Here is an 11,004-nt window from a genome sequence, read left to right as displayed (position 1 = left end):
AAATAAAGCCAAAATTGAGGCTTCCATTGCAGAGGCTTCCATTCTGGAGGAGGTGACAAACTTCACACAGCTATACTACACGGAGAACCTTCCTAGCGTGCATAATCCACTCCCTCGCTACAATGTTGACGAGAATGAATCCAACCTTAGCCTTTTCCAAGGGCAACTCGGCAGGTCAAGTGGATCGACCAATAAGAGATTGGAAAATGAAGAGTGGCGCATGATCATGCTATATGTGTTCCACAACCTACCCGAGGTGAAGTCGTTCATTGAGTAAGTTCTCAAAGAACTTGTTTAAATACGCTGTCACTATTCTCAAAGAACTTGTTTAAATACGCTGTCACTATTCTCGTGTGCACAGGGAATTTATTCGTGTATCCTGGCATCAACCAAGGGATCCTACCCCACGGCAAACCGACACCCTTCTTTCACGGGGTCCGGGAGCAGGGAGGCCCGATTTCATTTCTTGGTTCAAAACAAAGGTATTGTCTAATTTACCTCGTACCTAGTTCGAGATTCCGAGTTTCGCGTACTTAGTCTGGCAATCTTTCCTTCTTGCGCTTGCAGGCCCAAACCGATGCAACTATGAGTAAGGAGTTGAGACAGGTTGCAAATGGCTTCGACAGTAAGGTGAAAGCTTATTCAGGTTATGATGTGAATGGATATCGCTTTCACACAAGAAGGTACGAGCGAGCTCAGCCCCATCAAAAAACCACAAATAGCGGAGTTTGTACTCCCGGCACTAATGGCCTCGAGTATCATGGCATAATTGAAGATATCTATGAACTTGAATTTTATGGTTCGAAACCTCTTCGTCTCGTCATGTTCAAATGCCACTGGTTCAATCCTCGACTAACGAAACGGAGCCCTAATATTGGTCAAGTCGAGATTCAACACGATTCCATCCATCAAGGAAAAGATGTCTTTATTGTGGTGGATCAGGCCGTGCAGGTTTATTATTTGTCATACGCATGCCAAGGCAATAAGACTCTTCAGGGTTGGTCTATTGTGCACCAGGTATCGCCACATGGTAGACTAGCTGTCCCAAACGATGAAGATTACAACTTCAACCCAAACACATATGATGGAGAGTTCTATCAAGAAGATGGGCTACAAGGGAGGTTGGTGATAGACTTAACCGAGGCGATTGGAATGGAAGTAGACAATGAAAGGGTTGATGACGAGGAAGAAGGAGATGAGGTGCAAAATGCCAAGGACATAGAAATGCTTGAGCGATTACATTTAGATGATGACGATGAAGGCAACATTGAACCTTCGGACAGTCTTGTTTATTTGGACAATTTTGATAGTGATGACGAGACATATGATCCAGATAATCCCAATAATGATGATTACTTCTAATACATGTAATACTATGTTATTTTGTAATCGTGTTTTGTTTATTTACTTAGCATCTATTTCTAATACATGTAATGATGTCTTATTTGTTTCTTTTTAATTGCAGGTGATTGAACAAAGATGGCGGGCGGTAGTGGGCCAAGGAACGTGAACTCAAGGTACCAGAGGGCACGTGAGGACACAGATGCCGGAGAGAACGCATCGGACGGGAGGAGGCAGAGGGCCAGGAGCAGCGGGAGCGGTAGCAGGAGGGGCCGGCCTCCTCTAGTCAGGCCGCGTGACGTGCCGGAGGAGCGCCGTACCACGGACTCCTTGGAGGACGAGCAGGTTCTGGCGACGGACGAGGTTCGGGCGACGGACAGCGAGGGAGAGGCACAGGAGGGCGGCGAGGCCGGAAGTAGTTCCACTGCCTCTGCTGCGGCTAGCCCCTACTTGCGAGGTCCCTCAAAACTCCCTGGGCCTCCGCTTCCTCCCCTACGCCCAGTGATCCGCCCCTAGGGGGACAGGTAATTAACTTTAGATTTAATCACAGCTACTTCATATAACCTGTTGAAAATTGTCAGAGAAACTAATAATGTTTGTTAATGACTTGTGCAGGCACTGGGAGGTTGTGTCGCCTGGAGACTCACGCAACCCCAACCACATCTTGGGGCTTGTGTGCAGGCACTATTACCCTAGCATTGTCACGCACAAGGGGACTGTGGGGCCGGCCAAATCGTGGGACCACTACAAATCTGCCCCCGACGCAGATTATGAAGACAAGCAGGAGCGGGTCAGAAGAGAGTTCTGGGTAAGTCTCGTTCGCACAACTTTGATCAATACATCGCATTCATTTGACACTTTTTGACATAATGAATTGATACATTATGTCTGTCTACAGACTTTTTTCAGGTGTGAAGAGGGACAGGAGGAGAGGGCGGAGAACAACTTGGTGAAAAGTGCCAGGAAACGCATCAGCGACATGCACTACGAGGAGCGCCTCACTTGCATCATCAAGTACTACGCCACGCGACTTGGTCAGAAAGTCAGCAAGACATAGGCAAGACAGATGCCTCTGACCCAAGAACAGTTCCTTGAGGTAAATGAAGAAGAATAATACTGATTCGTTTTGAGATTAAGTAGCTTTCATTTGGTCATCTTACATCTCAAATTCTTTATGACATGTAGATGATTCCATGGTGGTGCGAGTCCTTTGCCGACTGCTGGGAGATGATCGTGGATAGGTGGTTCACAGAGGGTTATATCCAGGAACACGAAGCCCACCGGGAGTGGGCTTTGCAGGCGACAGGCCCCACACACCACCAAGGCAGCCGCAGCCTCGGCGCATACAAGCAAGCTTGGGTACGTGAATTCATTTTTAGTATTCTGACGCTCCATTCTGCATGTTTCTTCTAATCATCTTGTTGTCTTTCTCGCAGTCGGCGTCGCGTGGTGGCCAGCCTTTGTCCACGTTCATGGCGTATGGACTGGCCCGCAAGGGAAAGGCGACTTCCGCTGTCACCTTCAGCCCGAATGACCCACCCGAGTCGTACAGCAACCCGAGCGCCCACACCCGCATCAGCTCCTACGCGTCGGAGGCAAGGTCGGTCCAGGGGCCAGACTGGGATCCGAGCACCGACGACATTGATGGCACGACTGTCATGAGGATCGGACAGGGCAAGAAGCATGGGCGGTACTGGCTTGGCGATGGCACCCTCGAGTCCAGCTCTGTTCCCTCCCTCTCCTAGATCCGAGCAAGTACCCCGAGCAGAGGCCCGGCCATACGCCAACGGCCGTCCCCTTCACAACAGCGGGTCGACGCACTCTAGGTTAGTCCAGTTTAACTCTTCGTACATTGATCTTTACATAACTTAGTTACCTTTACATTACTAAAACATTCGAGTGAAATGTTGCAGGCCGATAACGAGAGGATGGCTCAGGAGCTGCGAGACCTGGCGGCGAGGACCGAGGTGGCCGAGCGGGAAAGACAAGCCGAGCGGGCCGAGCGGGAGAGATAGGCCAAGCAGCTGGCGGAGATTACGATGTTCCTGCAGAACTTTGTGCAAGTGAATAGTGTACCTGTGCCGATGTTCGCTCCAGCGCCGCCGCCAGTTGTATCTAGTCCAGTGAGTATGAATCCATATTGCTTCGACTAGTGCTTTCATTAGATGACCCACTCTAAGCGCCTGAATCTCTTGTCCTTTATGCAGCCTCCGTCGGCGGGTTTGAATAACCCATCTCAGGCGTAAGCAGGCGGTGCCGAGTTTCCTTCACCAGACACTCAGTTTCCTCCCCACATTTAGTTTGTATCTCTTTTTCACCGCTTGATGGACATGTGATGCACTGTGATCCACTATTGACATGTTTCGATGGTAATTGGGCCTATTATGTTTGTGATGTCGTTTATGTGAGGTATTGTATTCGCGATGTGTAATATATGTGTGGGATTGAGTTTGTGATGAGATGGATGTGATATATATGTGCTATATTGTCTTTGTGATGCTTCAGATGTGATATATATCTTTTATATGCTGTGTTTGTGATTATAGAATCAAAAAACAAAATAAAAAAATTAATTTTTGAGGCTTTGCTGGGTGCCCTGGCCCTGGCACTCGGCAAAGCTGGGAATTCCTTTGCCGAGTGCCAGGGCCAGGGCACCCGGCAAAGTTTTTTCAAAAAAAAAATTCTTTGCCGGGTGCCCCATGACCTGGCACCCGGCAAAGAAATTACGAAAAAAATAAAAAACTCTTTGCCGGGTGCCCCCGCGGTGCGACACCCGGCAAAGAAATTATAAAAAAAATAAAAAAATCTTTGCCGGGTGCCTCCCCGGCACGGCACCCGGCAAAGAAAATTTGAAAAAAAAATTAAAAAAATCTTTGCCGGGTTCCTCTGACATGGCACCCGGCAAAGCAAGGGATGACGGAGCTGGCGTCGTAACGACCACTTTTCTTTGCCGGGTGCCGGGTTTGCACTCGGCAAAATCTTTGCCGGGTGCCCGATAAAAAGCACCCGGCAAAGAAATCTTTGCCGGCTAACTTTTTGCCGGAGGCTCTTTGCCGAGTGCTGCACCCGGCAAAGCGCCTGAATCCAGTAGTGTATGCACTCACAAGGATCACCAATAAAGTTCAAGTAATTACATGAAAACAATTCACAACCTCACAACTGAGCACTAAGTTTCCGGTTTGCATTGCAGCCATGACTACTATCAAAGAGTCCCAACTGACTAGAGGGTTCTACACTTCTACGTGCTAATATATTCGGACAGCCCAAGGGAGAGGACTAAACATTTTAAATGAATAGATTTATTTATTTTACATATATCTATATTTTCAATCAATATAATAGACTCATGTAGGTATACATTATAATCAGTCTTTAATTCGCATACCATATCATATGAATGTATATTTATTACAAGTTATAACCCTCTTAGAATTAGTTAATTTAATTGGATTTCTTTTTTCACTGCATTCTAAAACTCTTGAAATGAAGTTAGTTTTTTTTTAAAACAAAAACAATCTCTTTAACAAAATAATATACGTATCATACCTCGTTTTTTTTAAAACAAAAACAATCCTAATGCCTCTTTAACAAAATAATATACGTATCATACCTTGCTTTAAGTATCCAACAATCTAAAAGGTTTTTTCTATAATAATCGGATGTTGCCTATCACAACCATAAACACACGTGTGCCACTTCTACTAGTAGTTGAAAAGGTGAGCAATGTGCATGTTAGTATACCTATTAGCAGGACACAGTTTGGATTCACCGTTGCTAACTTTTAGCTGCATATACTATTAGCAGCATCGATCCAAACAACGCCTTGCTAATTTGTAACCCCACCTGTTTATAATACCACGTGTACCAGTACTGCTGCGGCTATAGTATTTGAAAACCACTACTACAGAACATACGATCCCTACTGGCCTCTCGCTACCGGACATAGATAGATGTATGTGAAGGACATGGCACAAGCGAGGGCGTGCTGGTCATTGCTGCAGTATTCGGTGAGAAGTGGATGTGTGCATGTGTTCGGCACTATGATTGAAGCGAAACACACTAGTGGCGAGATCGATGAAGGAGCCAATGCAGCGGCCATAGATGTAGGAGCGCGCTCGATGTGTTCGTGGTCTCTTGTCAAACACCATGCGGGCGACCTCAAGGAACGTGGTTGGCACCACCGTTGTGTGGACGGTGCCATCCCGAGAGATCAAAATGCGCCTCTTTCCCGATGTCTCAAATTCCCATATGCCTCATGTTTTTTCTTCATTTCCACTTCTCTCTCATCATCTTATCTGTTCATGCTAACACACTAATATGTCCGCTAAAAGAAGAGGTGCTATCAAGTCGTGTGTGGAGTGGCAGACACAGGTATAGGATCAACAAGTGCGTGGTGCCATATTTATGCTGGCATCCCTATTGGTTTTATTGATTGGTAGGTAACTAATTTGTGCCTAATTTATGACAAATTTTTGCAGTCGGTTGAAAAGATATGGGATGTCCATCAAGAGAGATTGAATGATAAAAATACAGAAGGTACTTATTGTAAGTACTTTAATCAAACAGGTGAGGATGAAGGGCGGAGCTAGAAAGTTGATTTTTTTAATGTTAGGGGGGGCCAATAGGGTTGAATTTTTAAATTTTATTTGAATTTCAAAATTTTTAGTGGAAATTTCACATTTATAGGGTGGGCCTGAACCTCTGCCCCCCCCCCCCCCCCCCCACCCACACACATATTCAGCCTGTTTGTTGGTTGGTTTCTGGGCTGATAAGCCCAGCTGGTGCTGGTTTGTTGTAAGAGAAAAATACTATATCATGACTGATAAGCTCTGACTGAAACCAATAAGCGAACAGACTGATTATCTCCACCCCTGGTGAGGATACAATATTACTAAAAGGGTAGTGGTGGAAGGTGAACTAAAATGTAGGGGGGTGCAGATTTGCCTAATGATGATTACTAGTACAAATAAATACACTGTTGCTATCAAGCACTACCGGTTTGTGACAAGAACTGACATAGTTCAGTTTCACCAAACACTGTCGGTTTATGTCTTAACCGGTAGTGTTGTCATAACAAGCACGGCCGGTTTACGACAAGAACCGGCAGTGATGGGATAAGCTAACGCTACCGGTTTGTGGCTCAAGCCGGCAGTGCCATCTTGGCCAACACTATCAGTTTGTTTTGAACCGGCAGTGAAGGTTACGACAACACTGCTGGTTTGCTGCTAACCGGCAGTGATGGTCCGTTCATATTTTATTGTTTTATAATTTATTTTAATTTATATTTTTTGTGGAATCGGGTTTCGCTTTATATATGCTATGTAGATGACAGGTCCATCGATATTAAACATTACAAATGTTACGGTTACAGTTCAAATGTTCTTATCAAGAACTCGATCCCTCAAAATAAAAAAGAAATTATTTGATAAGATGAAGCATGCTTCTCGGACTTCTTACAATAATCTAGCAAGCTGCTCTGGGCCATACTGGTCCTTGAACTTCACGGATTGTGTGATGGAAAATACTTCATCTTTTTCTAATACCTCGGCTAAGATGAATTTTGACAGCTCCGATTGCAGTGTGACGATCTCCATGTCTAACAGCCTTTCGTGGTTATATTTCTTGCTTTGTCATTCAAAAAAGATGATATCCAAAGAGGAATCAATAAATCATTTGTTGAATTATTAACAAACATAAATGAAATGGGGATTATACACACCAACTTATCTACTTCTTCTGATTTTCCACTGATGTAGCGAAGCGTTGCCCACATTACATAAAACCCGCATTCATTGTTTCCCACCGACTGTTTTAGGTACTTTCCCTCCATTTCGACAACCTTGAATGGGACCTGCGTCCCATCGATATGTCTTCTTCGAATAATGTGCAACATTAAAAGGAGAAACATTAGAAAGCGGTATGTGTGACTAGAAAATAATATGTTATTAGGATCGCTTACTAATTCAGCACTGCCACCAGTGCATCCAGATGATGAAATGGTTTTTTCTTTGAGTCCCACACCTCGATCAGATTTTTAGCAAGATTGACATAAATGAAGACGAAATGGTTGCTGCAATCACAGAATCCTAATTATCGAAAAAGCTTAACAAAAAAAGAAGCATAAAATTAAAAGCCGATAACACATACTCGCAGTTGTAGGCTAGAAGTATATGGATTTTGTTCTTCATCTTGAATTCATCGAAAACAACACTCAATCTCGCTTTCAAGTCTTCCACGTCACATTCATGGAGGCCTAAACATGTCTTCTCATTGACTCGCAAGAGGTCCAAGAAGCCTATATTATCCTATTTGCTTTTTAGTATGCAAAATTTTGTTATACACTTACATAAAATCATGGGAATTGATCAAAAGTTAACAATTTGTGTCTTGAGAGAGTAGTTAATTATAATATCGTGCGTGTAGGGTACTTACATAGTCCACAGCGTCAACATTTGTGAATCGAGAGAGCGTTTCTAGTATAGCTGGAACAAGCACTCCCACTCGACATCAAACTTCTCTTCTTCAGGATAATGCAAAAACATGTGGCGAACGGATAATAACCTCAAAACTAAAGTCATCCATCTCTGTTGCTTGAGCCATGTAATATTCATGCAACTGGTGCATATATGTTGTCAAATTTTTATACTCGTCATCGGGAACCAAAAGATTGACCCTTTCATACTTCATTGCCGGTGTTCCCGTCCCTTGTACATCATAATAGATGTCCGCGGCCTCTTCCATGGTTAATTTGGGGTTGTCTTCGATGTACTTTTGTATCTTCCTTAAATCTTCATTGTGTATTTCATCGACTCTTATTGTAGTGTACTAATTCTGTGTTTGCCTTTCAAATTCGGACTTCAACAAACACGGAGGCAGTGAGGCACAGAGATTGAAGAAACTAACATAATCTTGCTTCGAGATGTGTGCTATAAATTTTCCTTCCATCAAGTTTGTAACACTGCCACTGAACGACCTTTTCCTTTTTTGTTGGCCCACTTTGGGAGCATTAGCGACCGAATCCAAGGACCTTTTCTGTGACTGCGAGGATGCCTTTGATCTTGTTTTGGGCTGAGGTGGAGGAGGAGGAGGAGGATGACGACGAGAATTCTGTTTTCCCGGGGCTGATGAAGATGGAGGAGGAGTCTTCTATTTTCTCAGGGCTGATGAAGATGGAGTTGAACAAGGAGGAATAGAAGGAGACCTCTGTCTTCTCAGGGGTGATGGCAAGGGGTGAGGAGGGAGTGATATCTGTTGGGAGATGGTGAGTGATCATCATGGGTGGGTGAAGACTCACAGTCGTCCTCATCAGAGGACAATTGGTGGTCAAGCTTAATGAAGCGCTTGTGCTAGGCCACTTGAGAGCCCTTGTTATGACCAAGTTTTAGCCTGTCTTCCGCTATGGGGTACTCAATGTGTATCTTGTTATACTTCTTATCAAGTATTCTATCAATGGTGACGCGAGCGTACCCCTATGGAATTGGGCAGCCATTAATTGTCCCGTCTCCCGCAGGCCAAGCCTGGCCGAGTGCCACCTTGTCCTTTGTCCATTCCTGATGGATGTACAACTTGACATTGACGGGTTCAGTGATGCCGTCCACCGGATGAGGCACATTTGCATCTTCTTCGTCGAGCGGGGTCGATCTGCAGCTGTTGCGACCCCTAAACTATGGGCTAAAGGCAGTAGGAGTAGGGTTTTGTGGTACTCCTGACCCCTTGGACAACAAAATTTGCTAGACTCATGCATCAACAGTCGCGTCAATCCATGTGTCCATTCTGTCTTTCATCTCTTTTAGTCACCTCAAATACTCTGCCTCCTGATCCGCTCTACCCCTCGAGCGGCTCCGGTAAGTGTTAGATTCTTGGGGGAATGCTAGTTTCTAAGGAACAACACCGGTTCCTCTAGTGCGACCAGGGTGCTCCTTGGTTCTGGGGGCTTGGGTGAGCATGTCCTTCTCCCTATTAGAAGTGCGAGTCCCTTGCCTCACCTCCTCAGTTACCTGGGAGATCCTTTGGATGAGTTCGCTCATGGGTTGATTTGTGGAGCTAAAGCTCCCGTCCTCGGCATGACGTACATTCCTCCTGATACAGTATATTACCGATCTGGGCTCCCAATCGGTGGTCTCAACCTGAATGCCTTCCTTAGCAAGGTGATCCATCTTTTCAAGTTCTGCTTCAAATTCTGGCATCTTTTTGGCGTAGCCACGAGAGCCGAGATGATGAGGATTTGTCGCTTTTTGCGAGTTCTCCTTGTTCTTCCTGCTCAGTTCTAAGTACTCCTCGGATAACCTGTATTCCTTAAAATCCTGCCAGAAGTCCTTCTGCTTGCTAAACTATCCACCATCGAAATCTGGCTCTTTATTTTGGAGGGCAAAATTCTTGTACAATGTCCCTTGAAATTCTTGAAGCATGTCCCCATGATTTATTTTGCTTTTTTCTTGACTAACTCCTTGTCATACTCCGTTGGGAAAGTGAAATACTCTAGGATCTTGATATCCCATATGTAATCCTTCTCACTTTCGGGAACCCTCCACGGGTCATCATCTTTCCCAATCCACTTCATGTACCTAATCGAGATGAAGTCCCTTACAAGTAACCCGAGGATAGTCTTGTATTTGGTCAAAGCTATAGGCGGTGAGAGTGGATCCCTGAATTCATCGAACTCAGTGATGTGCTAGTGTGCATTCCAACCAACAGGAATCTTAGACACGCCTCACTTGGATCTAGCCTTCCTGCTACCCAAACCCTCTGCCTCCTCGGCCAACGGAGGCTCCTACTAGAGACACCAAGTAAGCTATGACCCTCTCAATTGATTAGCTTGTGTGGCTACATAGTCACATGATACCAAAGTTACCTAGCCATCTTGGTCATTTTGACCTAGATCGAGCAGGCCGAACGGGGTCCATGGCTGCTCGTTCTCACCGTCCTGATTGACACCGTCACCATTTGTCAGATCATGCGGCTCTATCGTCCCAGCAATATCAGCCGCTTCTTGTTGCCGATCTGTTCTTCGGCGATGGGGTAACAGGTGACGACGAGTCATGGGTGTGACACGACCGTGGTTAGTTTTGGCTGCGGACAACTACTAATAGCATATGTTCATATTATATATATATATAATATGTTTAATGCAAAGTCTAATAATAAGTCCACATACAACAAAGTCAAATAATAGCATATGTTCACCTAGAACAAATTCATTGTTTGATTGACCACATACAACAAAGTTCACCTAATGTTCTACGAATCTAAGCCTACATCAACTTCCAAATAAGAAAAGCAATGACCATAGCCATAAATAAAAGCATGACATCTTTCCAAGACCAAGGAGCAATTCTCTTAATCTTCACATCTCTGATGGGTGGCTTCTCTTCAATCTCCGGCGGGTGGCTTCTCTTCAATCTCCAGTGCCAGTGGATGGCCATGGTTTTCATTCATTGGACCATAGTCGGCCGGTTGCCCATGGTTTACAAGGTAGGCCAAATGACTATAGTAGGCCCTCAAAGCTTTAGCTTCTGTGTTGTATTTTTTGTCCAAATTACCAGGGTAGCGATTGACTTGAGGATAGCAATCTTTCTAGGTTCGACAAATCCCAAGCATGTGACCAACATGCACTACATACCATGCCATGGTTGCCTATACATTTAAGTAAATTAGGTTGTTATT

The 11,004-nt window shown here is 44.8% G+C and overlaps 1 long non-coding RNA gene across 1 annotated transcript; it reads left to right on the top strand.

Annotated features, from left to right (window-relative positions):
• The first annotated feature begins 211 nt into the window (after positions 1–211).
• Positions 212–669, top strand: LOC136547611 (uncharacterized). The gene is made up of 3 exons (XR_010781595.1): positions 212–273; positions 395–482; positions 568–669. It is a non-coding gene; the product is annotated as an uncharacterized lncRNA (long non-coding RNA).
• Positions 670–11,004: the final 10,335 nt, after the last annotated feature.

This window comes from Miscanthus floridulus, chromosome 3 (assembly GCF_019320115.1).
Source record: "Miscanthus floridulus cultivar M001 chromosome 3, ASM1932011v1, whole genome shotgun sequence".
Lineage (NCBI taxonomy): Eukaryota > Viridiplantae > Streptophyta > Magnoliopsida > Poales > Poaceae > Miscanthus > Miscanthus floridulus.
Note: the sequence above shows the minus strand (reverse complement) of the source record. Positions and strands in the feature narration are given on the sequence as shown.